Here is a 25,819-nt window from a genome sequence, read left to right on the forward strand (position 1 = left end):
TGGATACTCTTCAACTTTTGATTCATAGTTTGGTTTTCCCACTTATCATGTTAGAGTTATAGTGTATTTGATAGTTTCTCTTTCTATTTAAATTTATTCATAGCTTCTCTTTCTAAGTAATTTATCTAAGTTTTTTCCCTTAGTATGAGATTCTAGAATAAAAGTGTCTGCACGTTATCTATATAGTCTATTGGGTGGATATAGACATCCTGTTTTCCTGTCTGTAATAGTATAGAATGAGTATCTACTTAATCCAAATAACAGTTGATTCATGCTTACTATTTACTTCTCCTGCTTTCTATGGAAGAATCTTTTATCCTAAGTTAATTACTTCATGATTTAACTCATATGTAAATATGTATATACATTTTCCCAATAAAGACAAAATTGACATTCAAGTATAGTTAAGTTTGATATAGAATTAAATAAAGTACTTTAAAAAGAAACCCCAAACAGTTGCATATGTTCAAATAAGAAAGATTGGGTTTTGTTACATTAGAAAGGATTGTCAGTGACCTCAGGACACAAAGACTGGGTCGTTTGTGATCCGTGTGAACCTAATCCTCTCTGTTATGGCCAGCTATTTTCTTAAATTACATTAATTATACTGCCTCTAATTTATATGACACCTTTCCTCCAGAGGACTCAAAGTACCTTTGAGTATATTAGATCATTAATGCTTATAATGGTCCAGGGAAGTTGGTATGGGCAGACAGTATTTTCCCTGTCTTGCTGATGGATGGATGGAGATCGAGAAAGTAGAAGGACAGACTGGGGTCATACCATGAGCCAATCCAGGAGCTGAGACAAGAACTAAAGTCCCTGGACGTTGTCCCCACTCTCAACCTTCAATTCTAAAGCTTTTTGCTTCCTCCTTTGCTGAAATGTCCCCATCGCCTCAAGAGAAATATACATGGCCAAGACGTATATAATCATTACTTTAACAGCCAGGTAGACACTTTACTCTGAGAAGGTGATGGCACCCCGCTCTAGTACTCTTGCCTGGAAAATCCCATGGACGGAGGAGCCTGGTAGGCCGCAGTCCATGGGGTCGTGAAGAGTCAGACACGACTGAGCGACTTCACTTTCACTTTTCACTTTCATGCATTGGAGAAGGAAATGGCAACCCACTCCAGTGCTCTTGCCTGGAGAATCCCAGGGACGGCGGAGCCTGGTGGGCTGCTGTCTATGGGGTCGCACAGAGTCGGACACGACTGAAGCGACTTAGCAGCAGCAGCAGCAGACACTTTACTGAAAAGGGGGAATCTTTTCACATTTTTCCGTCTGAAAATTGTACCACTATTAAAAATAAATAAATTAAAAATGAGCTCTTTGGAAATAAAAATGTCCTCGACTTTTCCAAACCATCTGGCCCAAGAAGGAAGATTGGAGTCCCTAAATGTTACAAACCTAAATCCTGGAGCCAGGATCCTTATATCCCAGAGTGTGAAGGGATTTCTTCCTCAAAAGATTTTTACCTGTGAGCTCAGCATTACTCTGGACCAGTTCCTGCTTTGCGAAAAACGCCGAGAATGCAGAAGGGAACGAGAGCAATGTTGCTGCATTCAGCATCCAGCCTTTGAGGGTCAGTATTACTTCCCTGATTTTATAAATTAGGCAGCTAGAACTCAGGGAGTTTAAACATCTTACCTGATTTTTCACAGGACTAGGGGCTTTATCTTCTGCCTGCATGTGATGCCATTTCTCATCGTACACTATTTCTACATATCAGAACCTGGGGGATTATTCTTATTCTTTGAGGTTTTATTTGTGGATTGGAGTCCTGATTCTCTCTTAATCTCTCTCCAGATACTTGCATCTAACTGGAGACTAGGCATTTTGCTGCGGACGGTAGAAGGTACATAAGATTCTTCAAAACCAGTACAACTCACACTGAATTTCTGTCTTCTCCAAATACTGCTCATTTTCCTGAACTCTCCTTCTGATTCTCATGACCATTTATCCAGGCGCCTAAACCGCCTCTATCTAAATATGACTATGTTTGTCAGTTTACTTTCTTGAGTGTCTTTTGTATCTAAAATAACTGCCTAGGCTCAGCCTACCATTCGTTTTCCTGGAATAGTTTAATAACACTTTCTGAGTACTCATATTTGCTTGACCCTCTACAAGAATTAACCCATTTAATCCTCACAACATCCTGGTGGGTCCATGCTCTTATCACCATTTTTATAGATACAGTGGAGGCATAGGACCCTTTTCCCATGAATTATCCCATCAGACTAATATTTTCTGGAATGCATTTTAGGAACCATTAACTGATGGAATAAAGTTTGTCATGACATTCAAGACTCTTCGTGAGCTGGTCCAGTCTATCTGCCCAGCTTCCTTCTCCAACATACTTCTCTCCACTCTCTCTTTAGCCCTTTGGGCACATGTCCTATCTTTTCTCCTTTGCTTGTCCTCCAGCCACAGCAAACATTCTGGTCCAAAGTCGTTCCCACCTTATCCATTTCCTGGATTTGTCAGTCTCTGCTCAAATGCCACCTCCTTGGTGAGATCTTATTTTTTCCTATTCTGTGTCTTCTTGTTAATCATCAGTCTTCCTCCACTGAATGAGAGCTCTATGAGCGTATGGACTTGCCCCATTTACCACTGTTGTATCCTCTATATGCATAGAGTGCCTAACACACAGGAGCTGCTGAGCACAGGTACGCTGAGTGGGTGGGTGGTGGAAGGAGAGGAGGTGCCATGACAGCACGAGTGTGCCTGTCTGCCCCTCGCCAGCGATGACGCAAGCACGGGGCCGCGTGCATAGTAAGCCTTCAGCACAGTTTTGCTAAATAACTCAATATTTGCTCCTGTGGGTCCCGCTGCCTGCCTGCCCATCTTGTGGCCTTTCTTCTGTGAATTCTTTATTCATTCTTTAAGGCCCGATTCAAAGGTTACCTCTGTTATGAAATTGGCCCTGCCTTTCCAATTGGTTGTCATCCTTGCCTGCGCTCTGTATGGTGTTCATTCTGTTAGCACACGTTACTCTAGGGCTGCTGCTCTCCCCTTAAAAAAAAAAAAAAATATATATATATATATATAATTTATTTATTTATTTGACTGTGTCGTGTCTTAGTTGAGGCATGCAGGATCTTTAGTTGCGGTGCACACTCTGGTTGTGGCATGCAGGCTCAGTAGATGTAGCAGGCGGGCTCTCTAGCTATGGCGCATGCTTAATTGCTCCAGGGCATGTGGGATCTTAGTCCCCTGACCAGGGATCAAACCTGAATCACAAGGTGGATTGTTAACCATTGGACCACCAGGGAAATCCCGTATCTCCTCTTTGATTGTGAGTCTCCTAAGAGCATATTTCTAGAGGCGTCTTTGGCAAATAAGAACTCTTCAGTAAAAGCTTTGGTGTCTTCACTTCCTAGTTGGACTTCTGTGGACAAAATGCGTTGCTTCCCTGGTGTCCGGCCACCACATTTCTCCAACAAGGAGAAATTGAGATGTGAAGGTGATGTTTGAGGAACATCCTCAGAAGATGTTAAGTGCCCTGTAAATGTTAGAGATGATCATTTTATTTTTAACATCACATTCTTACATCGGAAAGCTCCAGATGCTGCATTTCCAGACCCCACCACAGGTTTCTGGGTGAAGATAGTCATCCTTGTCCCAGAGTAACCCTGGGTTTGAACTTACTGAGGCTGCATAGATCATTTCCAGTTCAGCTCTCTCACCTCCTCCCAGCCCGTCTGCATATTGTTTCCTGGAATCTTTCTCCAGCTGTCCCCTGGGTTTTTGACTGTCATTTTCGTGGCCCTAAAGCTGCAGGGAGAGTCAGTTCTGCTTTTAGTCTATCACTCGACTCACTAATTCCTGACATCCTCCGTCTCCCCCTTTGACTGATAAATTTTCATTATTGGTTTTGCGTGAGAGTCTTCAGGGTTTCACTCTGCCTGACCCCTGTGGTCACTTAGTGATTACATGCGCCAGCTGAGGTAATTTATTCACTTTGTTTTGGTGTGAACATGTCCCATGGGTCTTGTAACTGCTGTAATCACTTGACCCTAGTGACTGTTAAATGCTTTAAACACAGTTATTTTAAATTTATAATTGTTTTCATTAAAAATCCCTTATAGTAACTTAGCTGACCTTGCTGTCAATGTGGCATTCTGTGCAGGAGGAAGAAATGAAAATATTATGATGCAAATAATATAGTACTCATCAGAGATAACACAGCAAATCATTAGCTCACCCCACACATGCTCACTTTGAGTTGTGCAAAGAAGATGAGAAGAGGACATAATTATAGCGTTGTCCACATAATTCAGTTAAGTTACTACTTCACATGGGGCAGGCCAATAGCCTAGGGAGTGGAAGGTGGAGTGGAGTCCAAGGTGAAGCACCAGAGGGGCCATTAAGGTGTAGACAGCACTTCTCACACCAGTGGGTGGCCCAGTGTGCTTAATCATTTTTTCAATGAATATTTATATACTTCTTATTTTGAATCACATTTCAGAAAAGTTGCTTCCCTGGTGGCTCAGCTGGTAAAGAATCTGCCTGCAATGCTGGAGACCTGGGTTCTATCCCTGGGTTGGGAAGATCCCCTGGAGAAGGGAACGGCTACCCACTCCAGTATTCTGGCCTGGAGAATTCCATGGACTGTATGTATAGTCCATGGGGATGCAAAGAGTTGGACACGACTAAGCAACTTTCACTTTCTTTCAGAAAAGTTGCAAGAATAGTGCAATGAATTCCCATGTACCCTCCACCCAGATTACCCAATTGTTAGTGTTTTGCCTCATTTGCTTTATCATTCGTTCTATACCTGCCTTTTTCTGAAGCATTTGAGAGTATGCTACAGACATCAGGCCCCTTAAATATATTTCAGTGACTTTCCTGAAAACATGGCTATTCATTTACAATAAGCCACTGCAGTTTTCAAAATCAAATGTAAATTGATACAACTCTACTATTTACTCTGACTTTTTTTTTCAGATTTTGTCAATTGTCCTAGCAATGTCCTTTATAGCATTTTTTTTTTCCCATTCAAGGATCCAATCCAGAATCATGCCTTGCAGTTAGTAAAAACCAAGCCAAATCAGACTAAATCAAAATGCTGTTTCCCACTTTCTTACCCTAAAGGATTGAGGAGGTTATAAAGGAAATTTGACCCTATAAAATTAGTCTATCTATGCCTACATTTCATTGGAGAAGGAAATGGCAACCCACTCCGGTGTTCTTGCCTGGACAATCCCGGGGACGGTGGAGCCTGGTGGGCTGCTGTCTATGGGGTCGCACAGAGTCGGACACGACTGAAGCAACTTAGCAGCAGCAGCAGCAGCATGCCTACATTTCTAACTAATGTAATAAAAAGTTGTATATTAACTAACAAGATGCCATGCACTGCAGGTATTTTGGGAGCACATTTATTTCATTTGATCCTCTGAGCAAATGTACAAAGAGGAGACTCTTTTTTTATGTTTTTAACCTTTTCTTTTGTATTGGGGCATAGCTGATTAACAATGCTGTGATAGTTTTAGGTGACTCAGCCATACATATACGTGTATCCATTCTCTGCCTAAACCCCTCCCATCCAGTTTGCCTCATAACATTGGGCAGAGTTCCTAGTGCTATAGTAGGTCCTGTTGTTTATCCATTTTAAATATAGCAGAGTGTACATGTCCATTCCAAACTCCCTAACTATCCGTTCGCGCTGTTCTTTCCCCCTGGTAACCATAAGTTCCTTCTCTAAGTCTGTGAGCCTGTTTCTGTTTTGTAAGTAAGTTCATTTGTATGATTTCTTTTTAGATTCCACATTTAAGGGATATCATACGATATTTCTTTTTTTCTGTCTGACTTACTTCACTCAGTATGACAGTCTCTAGGTCCATCCCTGTAGCTGCAAATGGCAAAAAAGTTCTTCTTGATCTCAAGCTCTTCTTGATCTGCACCTACCATAACACAGATCTCCAGATTCTAAGAGGCAGCATCCGTGCTGAGTGCTGCTTTCTTCCATGCATTGGGGGAGGGTGGGCCCCCAGGATCCTAGAGACTCGTGGTGGGGAGCTGAGTGATGTTACCTTTCTTTCATTTCTAGTTTTTACACTATACTATCAAAGACTGGAAAATATGTTTACTTTAGAGAGTTATCTAACAGTTTTTGGCTTTTTTTGTTTTTTTTGGTCCAAGAGATGCTGCCTGGTACTTAATTTTAAAAATTAGTGAGATCCTTAATAAATGTCAAATCCATTAGATTTGTTTGATGGAAGGCTCTTGGACTGCTGGCTAGAATGTGACAGAGTGAGCTCAAAATAGCTTTGATAACCTGGCTAATGGTACTGGAAGTTTGAGCACCCAGGTTCTCCGTGTGTTTCTGGCGTGGCTAAGTTAGTCCTGGTAGAAACCGGAAGGTGCAATTCAGAGCTCTCAGTGGAAAGGTTCCTACAAAGATGGTTGATGAGCAATATTCATCATTCAGCCTAAAAGGGGGTGCGATTCATTTTGAAACTCAGATCCGAACAACTGGTTGTGTTTTTATTTATTCTTCTTGTTGTTTTTCTACTTTATTACTTGGAGAAAGAAGTGGGAGTAGTTTGCATTTTCATTTAAAACTTTTTCAATTTTTCCAATATGTTATGCCTGATTAGGAATATTGCTTGCCCATAAAGTGTTTTTGCATAAAGTGTGAAGAGGCGACTCCTGAACCCAGTAGGTACATGCTTGTTGAAGCGCATACAGCTCCCACTCACCCCCGTGGCTGCTGCTCTTTGGCAGTCAGCAACCTTTGCAGCCACATACAGCAGCCTTCAGTTAGTCTTCTATTTTGACTTGCTCCCCGATGAATGTTTTCCTTGTTTGCTTTTTTCATCTTTATTACCTATCTTTGGTTAATGTTTTTAGACTCGAATTTACTTCTGTTTGTCACTTTGTGACCTTTCGTAATGTAATATATGCCATTTTTATGTACAGTATTTTGAAATGGAGGATTTAAGACATTTGATTTTAGCAGTTATAGTGGTTCATAAAACACATGTAATTGTAAAAAATATAAAGTTCTTAATCAACATATCTTTTTCTAATTTTGAAAACTGGAGGAGACTTTTATGATCTTTCAGATAAGAATTATGTTGGGGAGAAACTTTTCTTTTTGACTGCACTACCTGTCCTTTCTAGCTCTTTCCACATTTGTTTTAAAACCTACTTGGTTATATCCAAAATGAATAATTAAGCAGCTAACTGTAACATGCATTATTGATCTGCCAGATTTAGATGTTATCGCAGCAAGTGTTGTGTGCATTATGAAACTGAAATAAACCTCTTTTTTTTCCTGGTGTTTTTAAAATTCTATTGAAATTTCAAGAGCAGGAAAGAAACAGCACATTTTTTTCTTCTCATTTCAGGATAAAGTGCATTAAAATGTATTGTCTCCCTTCTTTCTGCCATTGATGTGAATCTCACTTATTCTCTACTTTGTATTTTTCCCCTTTGTTTGAAAATAAGGTTGGAAGGTTAACTTTTTATTTTGAGGAGACTAGACTTGCCTGTGAAGACAGACATCTGGTATAAAGTATACAACTTCCAAGCTTTGATTTCTCTGAAAATATTGAGAATGAGACTGTTAGTTCTTTCCTTATGCTAAGTTGCTTCAGTCGTGTCCAACTCTGTGCGACCCCATAGACGGCAGCCCACCAGGCTCCCCCGTCCCTGGGATTCTCCAGGCAAGAACGCTGGAGTGGGTTGCCATTTCCTTCTCCAGTGCATGAAAATGAAAAGTGAAAGTGAAGTCGCTCAGTTGTGTTCGACTCTAGCGACCCCATGGGCTGCAGCCTACCAGGCTCCTCCATCCATGGGATTTTCCAGGCAAGAGTAGTGGAGTGGAGTGCCATTGCCTTCTCCTCTTTCCTTATAGACTGAATTATTTCACATTACACAGCCATTTGAGATTCAGTGCCTGTCTGTATCAAAGCCCTAGGCATTTATTTTCCTTTATCATTTACTTTTGAAATTGTAAAGTAAAGTTGTAAAATCTGTATAACAGTCTTAGTGATGATGATGGTGGTAGTCCTAGTGATTGGACTAAAGTTTATTGTTATTTAGTTGCTAAATTGTGTCCGAGTCTTTGAGGCCCCATGGACTGCAGCATGCCAGGCTTCCTTGTCCTTCACTGTCTCTTGGAATTGGCTCAAACTTATGTCCATTGAGTTGGTGATGCTACCCAACCATTCTCATCCTCTGTAGGCCCCTTCTCCTCTTGCCCTCAATCTTTCCCAGCATCAGGGTCTTTTCCAGTGAGTCAGCTCTTCACATCAGGTAGCCCAAGTATTGGATCTTTAGCTTCAGCATCAGCTCTTCCAACAAATATTCAAAGTTGATTTCCTTTAAGATTGACTGGTTTGATCTCCTTGCAATCCAAGGGACTCTCAAGAGTTTTCTCTGGCAATACAATTCAAAAGAATCAGTTCTTTGGCACTCAGCCTTCTTTATAGTCCAACTCTCACATCCATGAGGAATACTAGGTGAATAGGCTGTACTTGGTGAGTTTCTTGGGGATTTAGGAAACCAAGCTGATATTTGCATAGATTCATATGCTTCATTTTATGAATCCTTCCTTTGCAGAAGACCTGGATTTACAAATCAGTGTAACACAAAGCCTAAAAATGATTTATATTTGAGTGGACAAATGGATCTTTAAACTTGAATATGTAGAGCTGTGAAAATGAGGAAAGTTATGATTCTCCTATAAAAATAAGTAGAAACCAAAATACATGTATGCCTTCTGTAGTGCAGATATAGGTCTGGATGTTTTGTTCCTTGCAAAGGCCATGTGAAGGTTACGGGTAGGGAAGGTTGTCATTCCCACCTTCACAGCTGTTTGCAAGTACAGTTTCTACTCCAGCTACAGCCCTCTTGTCTAGTGTGATGGAGACTAGAAAGTGTGCAGTTAATCAAAACGTCAGCTAAAGCAGGAAACTATAGTGGTGATAAGCATGTAGGTAAATACTTTTATTTTAACTTAAACATACAGATGTTCAGGTTTTGCCCAGTCTTCTGATCTCTAATCACCGTGTCCAAAATCTTTTCTTTGAATACAAATATGGTGATTGAAGATCAGCACCGTCTTCCTTGGGTAAATCACACATACGATTTATCACCTTTATCTAAAATGTGTCATATTTATTATGTTTCCATTTTATTTATGGGTGACTAAGAACGAAAACTTACTTGCAAAACAATCTGGGTGCAGAGTACTTCTAGATTATTATGATTCTTTTTGTCTCACTTAAAATTTGTTGTTGTTGCTTTTTTGTATATTTTTTGGGGCGCCCTGTGTGGCAGGCAGGATCTTTGTTCTCTAAGCAGGGATCGAACCCACATCCCCTGCAGTGGAAGCCTGGAACCTTTACCACTGGACTGCCAGGGAAGCCCCTCCCTCACCTTTAGACTGGTTTCACTTGCTCTTTATGCAGTGACAAATGATACAGTCTTTTAAAGTTCATATTTAGTCATCTTAAAGAATATACAATGGCATTAGGTAATTATGGTAAAAAGTACATAAATTAATTTGGGGATAAAGGCTCGTGGCTGTGAGATGCTGTTTGGGGGAGCAGAAGTGACAGGGGTCGCCAGGAGTAATTGTGACTGTTATCAGTCAATGCGCTGTGGGCAGCAGCCAGTGTAGGTCTTTCAGGGACCGGGAAGTGTCCGTTAGAAGAGTCTAGGATTTCTAGAAAGATCTAAAACAAACTACGTGCGGTTTCTCTTAGTTGTTTGTGAGCTCATAATTTGCTATATGCTTTTTCAGTAGCTCTCAGTTACAGGTTTTTATTCTTACGTACGGTCTCTTTGCCTGCCTTGCAAGTGTTGTAAAAAAAAAAAAAGTCACAGATACAGCTCAGTGATAAGGAGCACATGTATGTTCACGTGTCAGTGTATCTGGGTGTGTCTTTCATTTTATAATACATAAATCAGATGCATGCCAGAGTAAGATTGCATTGTCTGGCGTGTCTGAAAGGAGCTAGAGTTTTAATAAGAGTCAGGTATCCTAGAAAATCCCATGGACAGAGTGGGCTACAGTCCATGGAGTCGAAAAGAGTCAGACACTACTGAGCATGTGAAGATGCATGCATGTCTCCTAGAGGTACTTTATATGTGGTTTTAATAAGGTCAGTTTGGAAGCTCGTTTCCCATGACAGGAAGAAGAAGGATCAAGAAACGTGTTAAGGCAATTCTTGTCGCCCTCTCTTAGTTTTCTTTGTCGGCATTAGAGCAGGTGACATCTGAAGTTGTCCATGATTATAGAACGTGCTCTTTCTCCTCACATAAGCACTCTGCTCCATCACCTACAGAGTGAGAGAAGCATAACAAATGAGCAAGAACTCAGCTACCCAGGCATCCTCAACCTTCAAAAGGGTTAGAACTACTTCTAGACTTGGATAGGTCACAGTTTCTGAAGTGTGCTTGCTTTATCAAATATGCAGTATGCAGGGTTCTGCGTGTCCTTTTTAAAAATTTAACAAAGCTTCTCGATAGGGTTGGTTTTAAAAATCTCTTCCATCACCTGTGTACATTTGAATCCATCTGTTTTTTTTTTTTTTTAATGTGTGCTTGTGGTATTAGGAAAATAGGCCTGGTGTTCGTAATATTGTTTGTATATATTCTGGTGTGAGATATAGATGTACACCAACTAACAATAGCTATAAAAATGAAATCTTGCACAAGCCGTGCCCTGCCTTTGCAGTCAGCAGGAACAATGCTTTTGGGGTTGAAGAGACGCTTTATCGTTGAGGAGGTATGTGTGGGGGGCTCTTAGCTCAAGCAGTGGGGAGGGGGAGGTGCCACAAATTTTAGTATAATGCATAATGTTGAAAGAAATTTTATCCCATCATAAAGATTAGCAGGCTGTGTAATTCAATTTAAAATTGGTTGGCGTGTCCTGACTATTATACAGCCTTTCTTTTTTTTTTTTTTTTTTTATCGCTATTTCATTATTTTAGGTCGTACACCAATGTATTGTAGAGTGGAACATACAGCCGAACCACACAGAATCTCTTACTGTGGTTCCACCCGTTGGAGAAATTGTTGGTGAATGCAAGAGATTATCTTAAAATGAGTTAAGAAAATGCTTGCTCAATTGAATGCCTCCTTGTTTTCTTTCCTGCTCTTTTTTAAACATAAAATGAGTTTCTTCTGGGCAAGCAAACATTGAGGGTGAAATTCTTTTAAAAGCATTTGCTGGACGCAGGGCTTGGTTCTCAAAACTCCAGCGTTAGCACTTAATCCGCAGTATCATAGGCATTACTGTGCCATTGAAAACCAAGATGCGGTAGCTTATGTTAATGCAAGACTGACAGACCCACATCTGATGGCAATTACCCATACTGAGGGGTTAATAAATGTTCTTAGAATTACTGTCTTTATTTTCTTTATTACAAGAAAAATGGGCAGCTTCCTAAGCCGTGCCTCCTGCTTCTTGCTCCAGTCTTGGTGACTCGCTAATTAACTGCTTTGGTTCCAGTGCTTCATGGGCTCTGCTGAGTTTAATATTTGTGTTAGAGAAATGCTAAATCTGTTGGCTGAAGGAGTAGGAAAAAACTAAATTAAATTCAGCAAACATTTATCCAACAAGAAACGAGGAGCTATAATAATAATGAGACTTGGATGCACCAGAAGAGTATATGGGAAATGAACACGTAATATTTTCACATCTTGTTTTCTTCTAGCTATAAAAGATCTTAATTTGTATCCATGTTCTTAGGGAGTTTCAGCCCTGAAGCATTTTGTTGAGAAGCATCTTCATGCCACATCCGGACTCAGAAGTTGTGATCAATTAGCAATGTTTGTTCCGTTTCATAGGATGGGAAGATGGTTGGTTACCCACACACCATGTGTTTTCAGATCCTGGCTTAGTGTCATTCATCTTTCATCAAATTCATGCTCTCTGACCGTGGCAGACAGAGAATTGCCATAGTGAAAGTATATGCCTGCTTAATTTAACTCTGACCAATCCAAACTTTCAAGTATGTCTATTAGAAAGTCCCTGAAATGACTGTGACTTGGCTTGATGGGATTTTTTAAACTTTCTTTCACATTGTGGGCAGTTCCATGACTGTTGGAAGAGGTTCTTGGCATATTTGGGGGCGAGCTGGGGCTAGTATGTGAATCAGGCAATCAGGAAGACAAAACACAAAAGACTGTATCCTATAGGATTTAGGAAGTAAATTAACTTTGGCTTATGATTTTAATCTATGAAGAATCAAAGTTATCTAATCACTAATGGGAGTTAATTTTTTAGCTTTTTGCATACTTATCTGTAAAGGAGTTAGATTAACTCAGTATATCCTATTATGTCTCCCAAATCTTGGGCAGCTCACTTTTCTCTAGTTCCCTATCTCCTAAAACTAACTGCTTATCAGAATGTCCCAGGTAGGTGGATAAAAATTTAGATTCCTGGAATCTAGTTCAGACCTATGGAATCAGATTCTCTATTGGTGAGTCTGAATGACTGCAGTCCTTTTTTTTTTTTTTTTCGGCCACGCCTTTTGGCATGTGGGATCTTAGTTCCCCTACCAGGGATCGAACCTGTGCCCCCTGCATGGGGAATGTGGAGTCTTAACCACTGGACCACCAGAGAAGTCCCATGAATAACCTGAGTCTTAATGAACTCTTGTGTGGCTCTTCAGCCACTCCAGTGACACCATTCCTGCTTATGATAGTGGTTCATGGTCAAGGTCAGGGATGTATTCCACAGGCTCTCATCACCCTTAACAATAGGCCATTCTTTTCCATTGTGGTCTCTGTTCCATTCAGTTACCTCATCTGTAAAAGGGGATAATAGTTCTCACTTCATATGGTTGTTGTAAGTATTAAGTAGGTTAATGTATAAAGGTTTTTAGAGCAGTACCCAATAGAGGGTGTGTGTGCTGTGAGTTCTAAGCCTCATAATGGTCATCATCATTTGATTTTGAGGGGTTCTGAGTAACCTTGCCAGAGGCAGCAAATCATGAATCAGGATCTCTTACTAGACTGTTCTTAGAAAGGATGGAAGGTATACAAATAGTATTGTTTGTGAAAAACATTATTCATAGTGAGTTGAATTGGGAGGCTTTTGGCTGCAAGAAACAAAATAGCTTAAACAACAAGGGGTTTGTTAATCTCATATAGCAAGAAGGCTGGGAGTAAAGTATTTTCAGGATCTGATAGTTCATGAATTCTTTTAATCCTCCTTTCTCTACTTCTCTTATGTTATTAGTCTTGCTACTAAGTTTGGTGAGTGACTGTTGAAGTAACAGGCATAGTATGAAGGCATAAAGTCATGACAGTGTTCAGAGGAAAAAGAAGGCCATTCCTTTTTTGTATTCTCTTTGTACAGGTGGTGACCATTTCCCAGCAGTTCATCAGCAGATTGCCCCTCTTGTCTCATTGACTAGGACTGGATGACATGCACCTGTTTCAACCAATCACTGGCAAGGAAAATAGAATTAATGATTAATCAAGGTCCACTTGCCTGGGTCTTCTAAGAATAGGCCTGCCTTTCTTGAGCATGTGGCTTTGGAGAAGGGTAGTTGAGGGGAATGAATATATGAACAAAATTGGATGCTCTGCTATTGTGGAAAGCTAGGGTGAAGATTTGAATAGACCATCAAAAGTGTCTGCTTTATGAGTCAAATAAAGAAGGATCTTTGGATGGCACTTTGAGAGGTCACCTACTGTTTTCCTCGAATAGAGTTTATCCTGTCTGTGCTACTTTTTGTAATTCAGGAGGTAGCCATTGTGGATGGTTTGGCTGATGACTGAGACAGCCTTGCATAACACTTAAAATATCATGCCTATCACCTGTTTCCTGTTTTTATTGTGAAGTGTTTTACTTTTCTCTTTTCCTTTGATTTTTTTTCTCTTTTCTTTCTTCTATTTCATCTCTTGCCCTTCCCATCAAGCAGCTACCAGGCCCCATATGATAAACAGGATGATTGACTTCTAGTCGTCTGTGCCCCTTTCCAGCAGAAATGATGTTCAGAAGGAAGATCCCTGTTATATAGTCAGATTCCAAAACTTTGTGAGGCTCCACTCATAATTGTGCACTGTTTTTGATGGCTGGCTTTTCAGAGTAACTTAATCTTCTTTCTCTCTTACCCATCTAAACTTGGCATGTCAAGATTCCTAACAATAGCATCGGAAGCATCCTTTTAATAATCCAAATGAGTTAGTTGTCACCATTGATTGGTCATCAAGAGATGGAAAGACATTTGGTTAGAACCTGAACCCACTAATATAGGGTGACAAGGATGCCTGTTAAATCCTCAGTAAAAGAGACCTGCATAGCAGCAGGGCCTGGCAGAGGCACCAACAAAAGAACAAGCAAGAACAAAAACAAAGAAACAAATGATATTATTGTTCAGTTCTGGTGGTTTTGAGCCCAACGCCGTTAGTGGGCTCGGTCATGTATACTCTTTGAGATCCTATGGACTGAGGTTTCCCCAGGATCCTCTATCCATGGGATTTTTCAGGTAAGAATACTGGAGTAGGTTGCTGTTTCCTTCTCCAGGGGATCTTCCTGACTCAGAGATTGAACCGACGTCTCTTTCCTCTATCTCCTATATTGGCAGGTGGATTCTTTACCAGTAGTGGCACCTGGGAAGCCTGTCAATTCCTTTTATAGGTGAATTAGCCTGAGTCCTGGGTAGACTAAGGACTCCCTCTCCCTCTGAACCAGAACGAAATTAGGACAAGAAGCCTCCATTACCCCTTATGTTGTCCACTGAGATCTTACCTATTTGCTGGAAGATGCAGAGAAGAAGTGAATGTGAGAAAAAAAGAATATTTTTCCTTAAGAACATGGCCCACTCAGACCTAGAGAATCAGACTCTCCAGGAGGAAACCTGAAATCTGATTTTTTGAAAAACTCCCTGCATAATTTAAGACATCAGACAGGTTTGGGAGCCACTGGCCTAGAGTGACTATCTCAGACCTTGTAATAATGAAAGGATGTGCACACTCTGACTTCTAGGGCAGCGAGGGGCTAGCAGAGGGACCAGGGTGGTGCAGAACTCTCTCTCTCACCCCACCTTCAAGCTTTCTTCAACCACAGCAGATGCATTTTGACTCTTTTTCTTTAATCACACTTCTTTATAAACTTTTTTCTTTTTTAAAAGACTTATTTATTTTGGCCATGCTGGGCCATTGCTGGGAGGGCTTTTCTATGGTTGTGTTGAGTGGGAGCTATCCTCTAATTGTGATGCGGGCACTTCTCATTACAGTGACTTCTCTTGTTGCAGAGCTTGGGCTCTTAGCGCGTGGGCTTCAGTAGCTGCAGTTCCCAGGCTCTAAAGCACAGGCTCAGTAGTTGTGGCTCGTGGGCTGAGTTGCCCTGAGGCATGTGGGATCTTCCCGGATCAGGGAGAGAACCCTTCTCTCCTGTATTGGCAGATGGATTCTTAACCACTAGACCACCAAGGAAGTCCCTTATAAACTTCTTTGAACAAAGTTTTCCCTTCACTCCCCTTGCCCCACCACACAAACAAACAGGAGCAATCTGCTTCTGGACAAGCACACAGGCTGGTACAACTTGCTGTAAATCCTTGTGCATGGCATCTTTGGGGGAAATCCTGTTAAGGCCTTGCAGGTCTGAGGTTGCACGAATAGATCATGAAAAGTCAGTGGTGGCCAAGTAGAATGACCACGGCAGCGGGAGGGAACAGAGGCAGCCCTAGTGGTCCCCTCCTGCAGGTCAGCACAGTCCTCGGGACGGTCTCTCACCACCTGTTTGACAGCCCCTCAGTTAAGCCATCCTGCTTATCTTCAACTACCGAGGACCCAATTCCCTGTGATAGTAAGGATTCTGAAGAGACAAAGATAAAGCCTAAGAAAATAAGCAGAAACATCAGCTTAGTTGAACTGCTCCCGACCATGCCTGGACAGAAGCATTTCTTCGGGGTGCGTACACTTCCAGTTCGATCTTGTGCTTTTTTACCTCCTGCATGGCTGCTTCAGCATCAGGCCCTTAGTGGACTTGTCTTCCCGGAGAAGGAGGTTGAATAAACACATTTTAGAAATATTTTTGATCATAAGAGTAGGTTTAAAAATATTCTCTAGTTAATTTTCAGCTAATTGACAAAAGGAGATGGGTGTTCGCATGAAAATTGAGAACCTGAAGGAATGATGTGCTTGATAATACTGTTCTAAGCATCTCTGATATGTGTGTGCATGTGTGTGTGTGTGTGTGTGTGTGTGTGCAATCTTGCATAAATGTGCTTCCCGCTTCCTTACCTTCGGTTAAACAGGATTGGGCAAGTCTATTTCTTTTTTTCTTTTTAATATCTATTTATTCATTTGACTGTGCTGGGTCTTAGTCATGGCACAAGGGATCTTCAGTCTTCATTGCATCATATGGGACCTTTAGTCACAGCATGGGAACTCTTCATTGGGGCATGTGGAATCTAGTTCCCTGATCAGGGGTTGAACCTGGGCCCCCTACATTGGGAGCTTAGAGTCTTAGCCATGGGACCCTCCGGGAAGTCCCAGGAAAGTCTATTTTTTATTATTGACAAAGGGCTGGGCAGATTGGAAATGTCCAGCATCTGCCTCAAAGACACCATCCTTGAAAAGTGCCATACCTCAGTAGATTTCCTCTGTTACTTTCTTTCATAGAACCTAACTCCCTTTCTAGCACTTACCATAATCTGAGTTACGTTAGTGAGTATTTACTGCTTAATCGTCTGTTGCTCCCAGCTGAGTATAAGCTCTATAAGGATGGAGATGTTTTCTGTTTTGTGTATCACTACATCAAGCACAGTGCCTGTCATATCCTAGGACCCCAGGGCATAGTTGTTGAAAGTTGTGGGAAGACTGACCATTCATGGGCATTCGGGACCCTATTTCATCATCAGATCTCATCCTCACTTTGAGAGGATCAGGTATCTAATGAGATTTAATGGGATCTAATAGGGTTTCTTTCCCAAGGGCTGCTGGATTAGGAAATTAGGTTGTGACCCGACTTTGCAAGAGCTTTGAAATGAGCCAAAAGAAAAAGGAAACCACAAAGTGGGTAAATCTGAGAATGTGGCATTTAAAGTGAAATGCCATACTACAGAGGGAAAAAGTGAAAGGAGATGAACCCAAAGAATTGAAATCTGGCCAGACCTTCCTAGTAAGGAATCAACTTTATAATCTTTGGATGGGCTTGAATAGAAGTAGTTGGAGTTCTCAGTTGTGGAGAGTTACGTTGTTGTTCACTTGCTAAGTTGTGTCCGACTCTTTGTGACCCCATGGACTGCAGCATGCCAGGCTTCCCCGTCCTTCACCATCTCCCAGAGTTTGTTCAAATTCATGTCCGTTGAGTTGGTGATGCCATCCAACATCTCATCCTCTGTTGCCCCCTTCTCTTCCTGCCCCCAGTCTTTCCCAGCATCAGGGTTTTTCCCAATGAATCGGCTCCTTGCATCAGGTGGCCAAAGTATTAGAGCTTCATCTTTAGCATCTGTCCTTCCAGTGAATATTCAGGGTTGATTTCCTTTAGGATTGACTGGTTTGATCTCCAGTCCATTGGAGCGGGGAATGGCAAACCACTCTAGTATTCTTGTCGTGAGAACCACATGAACAGTACAAAAAGGGGAATTGTGTTAGACCCTGCAAAAATGTCTTTTCCTGATAGTGTATCTCATCTCCAGTTTCTGGTGCAAACATTCCAAAAGAATTCATTTTTTAAAAAGTAGGCTTTTTTCAAAAAAAAATTTGACTGCCATCTTCAACATTTAAGATCAATGATACTGCTTTTACCTCCTACTCTGAAGAGAGTAATCCTAATGGAAAATGTTAGTATTTCAGAGCCAGGCAGACATGAAATACTATGGTTGAGATGAGCTTATGTGTTATAAAAATATCAGTCTAGAAAATCTTTTGTTCAGAGCCTTGAGAAACCACTTTGGTATTTGATATGAAAAAAGGGTGCTGAATTGACTGAGAGTCAACAAATATACCTCCTTAACTATTGAAGGGAAAAAATAAATAAAAATGATGATGTTGCCCTCTTGGAAGATTTTTTTTTATTTTATTTAAAAATTTTTTGCAATGTTGTGTTGGTTTCTCCCATACAACACCACGAATCAGCCATAATTATATATGCATCCCTTCCCTCCCTAGCCTCTCTCCCCTCGTATCCCATCCCTCTAGGTCATCACAGAGTGCCAGACTGGGGTCCCCGTGCTACACAGCAACTTCCCACCAGCTCTCCATCTTATACCTGATAGTGTATGTGTGTGTATATATATATATATATATATATATACACACACATATATATACTGATGCCACTTTCTCCATTTGTCCCATTCTGTCCCTCCCCCACTGTGCCCAGAAGTCTGTTCTCTACATCTGTGTCTCTATTCCTTCCCTGAAAATTAGTTCATCGATACCATTTTTCTAGATTCCAAATATATGTGTTGATATACTCTATTTGTTTTTCTCTTTATGACTTACTTCACTCTGTATAACAGGCCCTAGGTTTATCCGCCTCACTAGAACTGACTCAAATTCATTCTTTTTTATCATTGAGTAAAGTTCATTGTGTGTATGTAGCCCATCTTCTTTATCCATTCATCTGTTGATGGACATCTGGGTTGCTCCCACATACTGGCTATTGTTATTAGTGCTGCGATGAACATTGGGGTACATGTGTCTTTTTCAGTTATGGTTTTCTCATGGTATATGCTGATCTTCCATGGAAGATCTTTACTGTTGGGCTTCATTAAAGATGCTTCAGAAATAGTGTCAGAGACTGAAGGAAAGTTTGGGAGGATTGTGGTTGGATTCAGAACTGTCATTTCTATTTAGTTGCTCTCTGATTTAAGCTCACAGTTAAGGTGGCTAAACAGACTCCTTCCGTGTGTCGAATGAAAGAAAATGATCTTAAACTATAACAGCAGAAGTTTAGAAAAGAGTAGAAAAGAATATCCCAACAATTAACTGAATATTCCTGAGTGTCTGTGGGATACGAAGAACTCAGTAGCCATATGCCCAGGAGGGTTACCAGTTGGTACCTGCAGAAGTGGCAGATTGATTTAATCAGGATTCATGATTGAAGACACAGCCTTCAGAGAAGTCGCTCCATTTTTTGAACCTTAATTTCCTAATTTAAGTGATCTCTCTGAGTCAAAAACTCTGACTCGGTCACTGTATGATGTGGTAGAGGAAGAGAGGATTGGTCTGCAAAATCAGGAGTTTCACCTTTCAGGAACTCACTGGGTGACCTGAGTCATTTAGCTTTGCTGGGTCTTAGTTTCTTGTCCCATGCACGGAATGACTGATCTCAGAAGACTTGCCTAGGTTGGAACTCAGTGGATCTGGAATTAGAGGATAAAAGGTCAGGATCACCCTGCTGCCTCTTGATGTTCTGTTAGAAGCAAAAGGAAAAAGCTGGCCCTACAAGTATGTTAGCCTGGATTCTTTCATCTGACCCAGTGACTTGGGGGCCTGAGAAGATGCACACACATGTCCTGTTTGGCTTGGTCACTAGACTCATTCGTAAAGAGTGGCCTTTGCAAAGCCAGCTGTCAAAACAGCAGTGATTCGCCTACAAGGCCTAGGAGTGAAGATGTTCACATGAAGGGATACAGGGAAGAAGAAATACAGGCACCCTCCTCACGTGATAAATGGCTATTGCTTTAACTTCTCTATTACCTCCTCTGAGCACCCTAGTCCTGGGAACAAAGGCTGCAAAATCTTTAAATGTATAGTGTTAATTGTGCAACAGTAGTGATTCCTTTCTCTTTTAAATTGAAACATTATTTGTGTGAAGTATATAGTGCATTCATTCATTTATTTATCCTCTTAATTGCTTACTCATTCAACAAATTTGAATCTTTACTGTGTGCGGATCAGTCTGTTTCCATCTGCCTTCCCCAATAAAAAGTCCCCTTGTAATGAATTTTAAGACCAGATTTGGTTTCTCAATGACAAATGAATAATATATCTTGTGATGGATATAACTGGTGGTATCTTAGGGATAAAATTAAAACGGGATTTGTTACACTTTAAAGTCATCTGGAATCCAAAACTGAGATACTAGCTACTCATATTCACATTATTCTTAACTGGGATAAAATTATTTCTTCATTCATTCATTCAGTTGATTAATAATTATTGAAGCCTCCTGGGAATGCAAAGAGGAATAGAAATAGTCTGACCTTGCTGAAGTCCATAGTCAAGTAGGAAAGAGAGCCCTGTAGACAGACTCTTCATTCTGTGAACTGCAAGTACTTGGCAAGCTCAGAGCCCAAAATATGAGTTGGAAGGGTGGCCAGTGGGCACCAGATCATGAAGAGTTGTACACATCACATAAGAAGTTTAGCTTTTTTGTCTGCAGGCAATAGTTGGGAGTCTAGGAGAATTTTAATGTGGGTGAGTTTCTAAATGTATATGAGGAGGAATGTATATGATCAGTTTTCTATTCTAATAAGATCACCTTAGCTTTTAGTGTATAGGATGGATTAAGCCTTCTAAGAAGGTACATAAGTTTGTTAGGGCTGTCAACAAAATACCACCGACTGAGTGGCTTAAACAACAGAAATTTATTATCTCACAGTCAGAAGCCTAGATGTCTGAGATCAAGGTGTCTGTGGGTTTAAATTCTCCTGAGACTTCTCTCCTTGATTTTCAGATAGCTGTCTTCCTCTGTGCATACACATTCCTGGTTCCTGTCTGTGTGTCCATGTTTTTTTCTTATAAGGACATCAGTCAGACTGGATTAGAGCCCATCCTATGGTCTCGTTTTTTTTTTTTTTTTTTTTTAGTTTATTTTAATTGCAGAATAATATTCAGTAGTATGGAGATATCAGTTTGTTTATGTATCTCCCATTAATAGACATTTGAAGTGTGCCCATCTGGGGCTGCTATGTTTTTGTTTGTCTTTTGGCTGCACTCTACAGCATGTGGGATCTTAGTTCCCTGACCAGGGATCGAACCCGTGCTCCCTGAAGTGGAAGTGCAGATGCTTAACCAGGGCAGTCTGATATGGTCTTGTTTTAATTACCTCTTTCAAGGCTCTATCTTCAGTCACATACTTAAGGTACTGTGGGAGAGGGCTTCACATGAATTTTAGGGGAACACAAGTCAGCCATAAAAGAAGCAAACCAAAAGGTAGAGGAAATCCACACCTTGTCAGAAGGCATGGATGTGTATGATAAGGAACAAAAATGGACATGTATTTTTATATTAACAATTTAAGGCTAAAGAAGTATGTATTTACTTGACTTCAAATGTTCAGTAATAGGGACTCTCATAAAACAAGGCCACCTGTGCTTCCCCCCCCCCCCCCGTTTCACTGTCTTGCTTCTAACAGTGTTCAACAGACAAGAGTATGCTCTCCAACTGTGGTCTGATTGTCTGGATTCCTTGAAATATTTAACTGAATTACTTAAAGGAGTGCTTTAAGAATACCTTATGTTTTAAGTATACTACTTATGAGAAAACAGATTTAGGAAGACACAATGCAAACTTGTCTCTTGACCTGTATTTTTAAGATGCTGAGGACTAGATCTCCTGTTGTTGTTCAGTTGTTCAGTCACTCAGTCGTGTCCGACTCTTTGCAACCCCAGGGACTGCAGCATGCCAGGCTTCCCTGTCCTTCACAGTCTCTTGGAGTTTGCTCAAATCATGTCCATTGAGTCGGTGATGCCATCCAAACATCTCATCCTCTGTCATTGTCCCCTTCTCCTCCTGCCATCAGTCTTTCCCAGCATCAGGGTCTTTTCCAGTGGTTCTGCTCTTCACATCAGAGTATTGGAGCCAAAGTATTGGAGCTTCAGCTTCAGCATCAGTCCTTCCAATGAATATCGAAGGTTGATTTCTTTTAGGATTGACTGCTTTGATCTCCTTGCAGTTTAAGGGACTCTCAAGAGTCTTCTCCAGCACTGCAGTTTGAAGGCATCAATTATTCGGCACTCAACCTTTTTTATTGTCTAGCTCTCATATCATTTCCAGTACATCAGTACTGGAAAAACCATAGTTTTGATTATGCAGACCATTGTTGGCAAAGTAATGTCTCTGCTTTTTAATATGCTGTCTAGGTTTGTCACAGCTTTTCTTCCAAGGAGCAAACGTCTTTCAGTTTCATGGCTTCAGTCACCATCTGCAGTGATTTTGGAGCCCCCCAAAATAAACTCTGTCACTGTTTCCATTGTTTCCCCATCTGTGTGCCATGAAATGATGGGACTGGATGCCATGATCTTTGTTTTTTGAATGTTGAGCTTTAAGCTAACTTTTTCATTCTCCTCTTCCACCTTCACAAGAGGCTCTTTTCTAGGTCTCTATAAACTCAGTTCAGTTCAGTTGCTCATTCGTGTCCGACTCTTTGCGACCCCATGAATTGCAGCACGCCAGGCTTCCCTGTCCATCACCAACTCCCAGAGTTCACTCAGACTCACGTCCATCGAGTCAGTGATACCATCCAGCCATCTCATCCTCTATCGTCCCCTTCTTCTCCTGCCCCCAATCCCTCCCAGCACCAGAGTCTTTTCCAATGAGTCAACTCTTCGCATGAGGTGGCCAAAGTATTGGAGTTTCAGCTTTAGCATCATTCCTTCCAAAGAAATCCCAGGGCTGATCTCCTTCAGAATGGACTGGTTGGATCTCCTTGCAGTCCAAGGGACTCTCAAGAGTCTTCTTCAGCACCACAGTTCAAAAGCATCAATTCTTCGGCACTCAGCCTTCTTCACAGTCCAACTCTCACATCCATACATGACCACAGGAAAAACCATAGCCTTGACTAGATGCACCTTTGTTGGCAAAGTAATGTCTCTGCTTTTGAATATGCTATCTAGGTTGGTCATAACTTTCCTTCCAAGGAGTAAGCATCTTTTAATTTCATGGTTGCAGCCACCATCTGCAGTGATTTTGGAGCCCCCAAAAATAAAGTCTGACACTGTTTCCACTGTTTCCCCATCTATTTCCCATGAAGTGATGGGACCAGATTCCATGATCTTCATTTTCTGAATGTTGAGCTTTAAGCCAACTTTTTCACTCTCCACTTTCAGTTTCATCAAGAGGGTTTTTAGTTCCTCTTCACTTTCTGCCATAAGGGTGGTGTCATCTGCATATCTGAGGTTATTGATATTTCTCCTGGCAATCTTGATTCCAGCTTGTGTTTCTTCCAGTCCAGCGTTTCTCATGATGTACTCTGCATAGAAGTTAAATAAGCAGGGTGACAATATACAGCCTTGACGTACTCCTTTTCCTATTTGGAACCAGTCTGTTGTTCCATGCCCAGTTCTAACTGTTGCTTCCTGACCTGCACACAGGTTTCTCAAGAGGCAGATCAGGTGGTCTGGTATTCCCATCTCTTTCAGAATTTTCCACAGTAGATTGTGATCCACACAGTCAAAGGCTTTGGCATAGTCAATAAAACAGAAATAGCTGTTTTTCTGGAGCTCTCTTGCTTTTTCCATGATCCAGCGGATGTTGGCAATTTGATCTCTGGTTCCTCTGCCTTTTCTAAAACCAGCTTGAACATCAGGGAGTTCATGGTTCACATGTTGCTGAAGCCTGGCTTGGAGAATTTTGAGCATTACTTTACTAGCATGTGAGATGAGTGCAATTGTGCGGTAGTTTGAGCCTTCTTTGGCATTGCCTTTCTTTGGGATTGGAATGAAAACTGACCTTTTCCAGTCCTGTGGCCACTGCTGAGTTTTCCAAATTTGCTGGCATATTGAGTGCAGCACTTTCACAGCATCATCTTCAGGATTTGAAATAGCTCAACTGGAATTCCATCACCTCTACTAGCTTTGTTCGTAGTGATGCTTCCTAAGGCCCACTTGACTTCACATTCCAGGATGTCTGACTCTAGATGACTGATCACACCATCGTGATTATCTGGGTTGTGAAGATCTTTTTTGTATAGTTCTTCTGTGTATTCTTGCCACCTCTTCTTAATATTTTCTGCTTTTGTTAGGTCCATACCATTTCTGTCCTTTATCGAGCCCATCTTTGCATGAAGTGTTCCCTTGGTATCTCTAATTTTCTTGAAGAGATCTCTAGTCTTTCCCATTCTGTTGTCTTCCTCTATTTCTTTGCATTGATCACTCTATAAACTAGTAAGCTATGATATCTGTCCCTTCAGTCTGCTATAACAAAATACCACGGACTGAGTGGCTTATACACAACAGAAATCCTCTCACAGTTCGGGACGCTGGCCAGTCCAAAATCAAAGGCCCCACATGGTTGAGTCCTGGCGAGGGCCCTCTTTGTGGTTCATGTACGATGCCGTCTTTCTGTGTCTTCACATGATGAAAGCAGTGAGGGAGCTCTGCAGCTTCTCTTTTATGAGGGTGCTAATCCTTTTAATGGGGTTCCACTCCCACTTTCATGATCATTTAATCACTCTCCAGAGGTTACCCCTCCAAATACCATCACATTGGGGATTTCACTACATGAATTTTAGAGGTGAGGGACAGACCGTCACATATGGGTAAAGAATATAAATGTAGAATGTGAAATAGACCTCCAGCTCCACTCCTTGGAACCTTGGGCCCCAGGGGCCATGATGGACTTGCCAGGAATCTTTTCTTTCTGAGAATCCTTACTACTTACTTCATAGTGCTTCATCCCAGCTGGGAAGCTTGGCGAAATTAGTCCACAAGGCTATTCCCACCAAGAGGTCAGAGACTGTTGGAACTAATGTTTCAGTGAAACCAAAACCTTGTCAGTAGGAGACTTCATGATTTCACACTGCCCAGGAAGTCTTCTTTGTAGCTTCTGATTATCTGGAGTTCTTATTAGTAGAAAATTTCACCAGTTGAGGGGTGGGGAGGAAACAAAAATGGAAGAGGAAATGAATGTGACCTCCGTTCTTTCCATCTGATCACTGTCACTATTGATCAAAATAACCTTCCCTGAGAGATTTCTTTTAAATTTTCACCCTTGGTAGGCTTCATTAAAATTTTGAATTATAAAATGGGAAAAGTCAATTTTATTGGATCCTAAATTTTGCTCTATGCGGCTTCCTGTCCAGAGTGCAAATTGTTAAAATTGACATACGATGTATGTGCAAGGTAATATCTTTTTTTGTAGAGTCTTCTAAATTTCACGATATTCCATTGAGTGGATTAGATTGTATAGCAAGTGGGCACTCTGAAAAGAAAATAGAATTGTGTATTGATGCCTTCAGAAACATTATTTGATGGCAATAAAATATTCTCTGAAATTCCCTTCAGAGGGGAGAAAATGGAGTTTGTTTGCAGTAATTGCATTTTCTAGCATTTGCTCTCACACTTGCCAATATAAGCCAATTGGAACCTGTGATTTGGTTTTGCTTATTGGCAAAAGTACCATGTAAATTGATCTGTGATGCATTTAAAGAAGATGCTTTTGAAAGTTTGGAAATTGAGATGGTTCTTTCTTATTAGATTTCAAGAGTATTAGGGTTTATTTCTATATTTTAGTCTAATGTAATATTAGCCAAATATGTTCTTTTTCAATTTAGTTTTAATCAAGTTCTAGACCATTTTCATCTAGCCCCAGTGGCGCTGTTAAGGCAGAGATTTTATTTCCACTGTCAACCCTCTGTTCTGGCTTCTGTGGACCAGCCGCTTGGAATCACTGCACACTGAAATTCTGCATTTCATCTTGGCCCAAGCATGGTTTCAGCATGCAAAAATAATAGTAGTTATTAAAAAAAGATTTTTTTATTACTACTTGTGGGGTAGTGCAGAGGGAATCTAAAAAGCTCTAAAATAGTTATTTTTTAAAGAAGATGGCCTTTATGCTGGCATTATTTTTATTTAATTTGATTTTTCATCATACTTAATGGTTTAAAAGGCAGGCACATAGGATTTGCATTTGGTCCTCTAATTATTCAGGAGAATAATTACCACTTGTT

At 40.9% G+C, this 25,819-nt stretch overlaps 1 protein-coding gene across 2 annotated transcripts in view; it reads left to right on the top strand.

The window, feature by feature from the left end:
• Positions 1-25,819, top strand: part of MPPED2 (metallophosphoesterase domain containing 2) — a 209,231-nt gene that overhangs the window by 68,073 nt on the left and 115,339 nt on the right. The gene's annotated exons all lie outside the window — the stretch shown is intronic.

This window comes from Bubalus bubalis, chromosome 16 (genome assembly GCF_019923935.1).
Source record: "Bubalus bubalis isolate 160015118507 breed Murrah chromosome 16, NDDB_SH_1, whole genome shotgun sequence".
Taxonomy (NCBI): domain Eukaryota; kingdom Metazoa; phylum Chordata; class Mammalia; order Artiodactyla; family Bovidae; genus Bubalus; species Bubalus bubalis.